Below are 5,246 nucleotides of genomic sequence, written 5' to 3'. Positions count from 1 at the left end.
CAATCTTGGTTTCACCAAACTAGAGAATCTTGTATCTCATGGTCTGAGAGTTGTTTAGGTGCCTTTTGGCAAGCTCCAAGCGGGCTGTCTTTTTACTGATGAGTGGCCTCCGTCTGGCCACTCTACCATAAAGGAGCTTTGTCAGAGTGACCATCGAGTTCTTGGTCACCTTCCTGACCAAGGCCCTTCTCCCTCGATTGCTCAGTTTTGCCGGGTGACCAACTCTAATAAGAGTCTTGGTGATTCCAAACTTCTTCCCTTTAAGAATGATGGAGGCCACTGGGTTCTTGGAGACTTTCAATGCTGCAGATCTGTGCCTCGACACAATCCTGTCTCGCATCTCTACGCACAATTCCTRCAACCTCATGGCTTGGTTTTTTTCTCTGAAATGCATTGTCAACTGTGAGACCTTACATAGACAGGTGTGTGCCTTTCCTAATTATGTCCAATCAATTGAATTTACCACAGGTGGACTCCAATCAAGTTGTAGAAACATCTCTAGGACGATCACTGGAAACAGGTTGCACCTGAACTCAATTTCGAGTCTCATAGCAAAGGGTGTGAATACTTACTATGTAAATAAGATATTTCTGTTTTTTGTTTTTAATACATTTGCAAACATTTCCAAAAACKCATTTTCACTTTGTCGTTATTGGGTATTTTGTGTAGCTTGATGAGGACATTTTTTATTTAATCAGCTTTAGAATAAGGCTGTAACGTAACAAAATGTGGATAAGTCAAGGGGTCTGAATACTTTCCGAATGCACTGTACAGGCAAGGAAATGCTGGAATGGCTTCAAAACAAGAATTTCCTTGAGTGGCCAAGCCAAAGCTCCTACTTGAATCCCACWAAAAATCTGTGGAAAGACTTGAAGAATGCTGTTCAGCACCACCTCCCATCTAACTTAACAGAGCTTGAGAAAATATGCAAGGAAAAATMGAGAAAATCCCKAAATCTAGGTGTGCAYACCTGATACAGATATACTCAAGATGACTCAAAGCTGTAATCACCAACAAAGGTGCTAATACAAAGTATTGATTTAGGGGTGTGAATACTTATGTAAATGAAATATTTCTGTACTTCATTCTCAACAAATGTGCTAAAATTTCAAAAAACATGTTTTAAATTTGTCATACTTTCTGAAGGCCCTGTATATTTGTGATTGCCACTAATCTTCTGTGAAGTGTGTGTACTCCCCTCTACAGGCTGAAGGGGAACACAGTTAAAAGATTGGCAGCAATATGTGTTCCCTCCAAAGTGTGTGTGGGGGGGACTTCTGGATAAATAAAAAAAACAACTGTAAAATCACCAGGAATTCATCTAAAAATGAGTTCCCAGCTACTCCCACAAATAAAAAAAATGAGATTTTTCAACTTGAATCGAACTCTGGACATTAGATTTGTATGCTTCAAGACAAAACAAAATTTGCACTCTCCATTGTGGCTAAAGGATTAGGATTTTTTTTTAATGGTAAAAGGACAATTATATTGGACAATTTAGCCACTACAGCCGTTATCCTCGCAAGGGAGGGTGCACAAAGTATTGAAAACAGGGACACGTGCCAATCATCTTTTTGAGATTTTGTTGTATTACTTGTTAAACAAATCTCTTTCTCTAAGCAATTGTATTAGTATAATACAATATAATATTCSTATTTTGTTAGCATACAACATAGCTCAGTATTTGTCTTATTTATTTTATACAGTCTTTTTTACTCTTCTTTATCAAGGGTACCAATAATTTTGGAGGTGACTGTAGATATATATTAATGATCATCTTCTCTCTCTCTCTCTCTCTCTCACACACACAACACAACATACAAACACACACACACACACACACACACACACACACACAACACACACACACACACACACACACACACACACACACACACACACACACACACACACACACACACACACACACACACACACACACACACACACACACTTCCTCCTCTCTCTCTCTTTCGCTCTCTCTTTCTCTCTTTATCAGACGTTCTTCAGGGGCAGCCCCACTTTATATCAGAGAAATGAAGCCTTACATCGAGTACATGTGAAATCACGGCCATCTCACTCTTTGCGCTGGGCATGTGCTGCATTTGTGTGTATTTAGATGTATATGTACACGTGTTTATGTGTGTCTCTGTGTCGATGTAAACAAGGTGTTCTTATTTCTATTACTATTTTAAATGTAGTAGTTCTGTCCTTGAGCTGTTCTTGTCTATTAATGTTCTGTATTATGTTATGTTTTGTATGTGGACCCCAGGACGAGTTCCAGCTGCTAATGGGTATCCTAATAAATAAATAAATGGATTGTGTGTGTGTGTGTCCCTGTGACTGTAACCAAGGCGTTTCTTGTGTGTTCTAGAATGGTCCTGTGGTCCTATGAGTTGGCCGTGCTTGTATTGGCCTGTGGACTACATGGTGTTTACCCTCCGTCTCATCCACATCTTCGCCATCCACAAACAGCTGGGACCCAAGATAATCATTGTTGAAAAAATGGTGAGTGCTTTCCAAAAAGAAAGAGAAAACCCTGTGCACTGCAGTGTGTCTAAGTAATAGACTTAGATAAACATTGTGTCGTTGATTCTGTKTCCTTATGACGACTGTGAGAGCATGTACCGTGCCATTGAGGCCATCTTCATTTTGAAGTAGTCAATTTTATTATACTACTTCTATGAGTTGGCAGACAAACTGAAAGGGTGCCAAAGATGGTGGATAAATTTAGATGAACGACTCAAGCCATACACCATTGAATTTTTCAAGGTTCCTGTCTGTGTAAGTAGGTGTTCCCGCTCTCACCTGAGAATGCTATCCCGCGAGAGCTCACAGTTCCTCCATAATCTCTGGCATGATCACACGCGAGAGTGAACTGCTGACTTTGGTCTACTTAGTATCCCCTCCCCGCACGGCTCGCCCCACCTGCCCTGCCCCAACATCTCACTGGTTACCGTCTCTGGGCCACTCCCTCCACGGGGTGGGGGCAATAAGTAGGCCCCACCCGATCAGAAATAATAAGGGAGAAGGACGTCTCTAAGGGTGCCTACAGCCACCTAGAGTGTGTTGTTTGAACAGGTATAAAGCCAATGTTTGCGAGTTACTGCCACCTGCAGTTATGGAAGTTATGCTCAAGAGTATAATTAATTGACTGATCAGTTCTGATGACCTGCATGGAATCATGTGATCCTTCCTTAACCAATAGGAAGTCCCACCCAATTGACTACTGAACAGTGGTGAAAGTCCTTAATGGCGCTGGCCATGCTAAAATGGGATGTTGGGCACTAGAGTCCTCTATCTATCTCTATGGTTTAGATCGAGAACGACCCAGTACATCACTGGGGCCAAGCTTCCTGCCATCCAGGACCTATATACTAGGCAGTGTCAGAGGAAAATAAATTGTCAGAGGTGGAAGTTGTCGAACCAGATCAGAACGCCTTCAAGGACCACCTTCAGGCACAGGATGTGGAGGTTTTTGACCAGGTAAAAATGATTGTCCACTGTTAATTTATTTTCTTGCCCTCCAAGAGATATGTAAGAAATGTAATATGAAATATAATAGCATTTATTCCTGTTATCAATCTGAACATGGACAAGGAGCAGGAGAAACAGAAGGAGAGCTACTGGAGCAGAATCAAGAAGGGGACAAAGTGTTTCGACATATGGGCAAATGGACAAAAGGAAGGCGAGACCTGGGAAACCTCGCAGCTCTTTCGCTCCTAGCTGGGGTCACCAACTGATAAAGTGAATATAAAAAATCTTGGTGGAAGCCAACAATCTTCTACAGTTGGATGGTCGACCACCTAAAGCACTGACTTCAGTGAAGCCCAATGCTGAGCATATAAAAATGTACCTCTTCAATTTACCTCTCCAAATGACTTTAGGACCATCGACTGTCCGAGACTCTCAGGAGGTTTGGCATCCACCAGAACCAGTGAGTTTGAAGCAGTCGGATTCTCTGTGCTCTGAGTCGGAGGGGGACCAGCTTGAGGTAGGCTATACATTCCAAAATTGTTGAAAAGTACATATCTCCCATTTATAACACTGCACTAATCCATCAAATTTTCTCACAGTAAAGTGTAACCTGTGTGTTTGCTTACTTACATCTCTATCTCCTACCCTGTTCCCTTTAACTCCTGCTCCTGTTCTCCAGGACCTAGGGCCCAACACCCAGACGTGGATCCACCTGATGTCCTCCATTGCCAACCATTCTACAATTTTTCGTTACATCATCTACAGTTACTGTTGTTGTCATTATCTGCTAAGAAYGTTTTCTTGCTCTATCATACTGGGCACATATGTGAGATACATAGATGAACTAAAAACACTAGCACTAGAAACACTCAGAACAAAGAGAGCAGCAGTGCCTGCTCTTTGCAGACTCCCTCTTCAAGTCCCCCTTCCAAGACTGGCTGCCTGTTGAGAACAAGTGACAGGCAGAACCTCCCGCCCGCACAGCAAGCACCTCCTCTATATTCCACACACCAGAATTCAGTATTTTAGTCTATGATTGCCATGTGAGTGTACAAAAACAATGAATGACACAACTGTACTAAAAACGATCAAAGTTTATGTATTTAAATATTGCCAGGTTGGTTTTCATAGCTGTGTCATAAGGTGTTCATTATTGTAAGTTGTAAGGTATCATTTGATGGTATTTATTTGTTCCACATTATTCATTGTTGTATTTTAGGACCTACAATAGATACACTAACTCAGAAAAAAAAGAAACATCAACTGCATTTGTTTTCAGCAAACTTAACATGTGTAAATATTTGTATGAACATAACAAGATTCAACAACTGAGACATAAACTGAACAAGTTCCACAGACATGTGACTAACAGAAATGAAAAAATGTTTCCCTGAACAAAGGGGGGGGGCAAAATCAAAAGTAACAGTCAATATCTGGTGTGGCCACCAGCTGTAAGTACTGCAGTGCATCTCCTCCTCATGGACTGCACCAGATTTGCCAGTTCTTGCTGTGAGATGTTACCCRACTCTTCCACCAAGGCACCTGCAAGTTCCCGGACATTTCTGGGGGGAATGGCCCTAGCCCTCACCCTCCGATCCAACAGGTCCCAGACGTGCTCAATGGGATTGAGATCTGGGCTCTTCGCTGGCCATGGCAGAACACTGACATTCCTGTCTTGCAYGAAATCACGCACAGAACGAGCAGTATGGCTGGTGGCATTGTCATGCTGGAGGGTCATGTCAGGATGAGACTGCAGGAAGGGTACCACA

The 5,246-nt window shown here is 42.1% G+C and overlaps 1 long non-coding RNA gene across 1 annotated transcript; it reads left to right on the top strand.

Annotated features, from left to right (window-relative positions):
* Positions 1 to 3,519: 3,519 nt before the first annotated feature.
* LOC111982031 (uncharacterized) lies at positions 3,520 to 4,871 on the top strand. Its single transcript, XR_002879651.2, has 3 exons — positions 3,520 to 3,747; positions 3,888 to 3,994; positions 4,157 to 4,871. It is a non-coding gene; the product is annotated as an uncharacterized lncRNA (long non-coding RNA).
* The last annotated feature ends 375 nt before the right edge of the window (positions 4,872 to 5,246 follow it).

This window comes from Salvelinus sp. IW2-2015, linkage group LG20 (genome assembly GCF_002910315.2).
Source record: "Salvelinus sp. IW2-2015 linkage group LG20, ASM291031v2, whole genome shotgun sequence".
NCBI classification, from domain to species: domain Eukaryota; kingdom Metazoa; phylum Chordata; class Actinopteri; order Salmoniformes; family Salmonidae; genus Salvelinus; species Salvelinus sp. IW2-2015.
The sequence above is the reverse complement of the archived record's forward strand: the minus strand, read 5'-3'. Positions and strand labels throughout refer to the sequence as shown.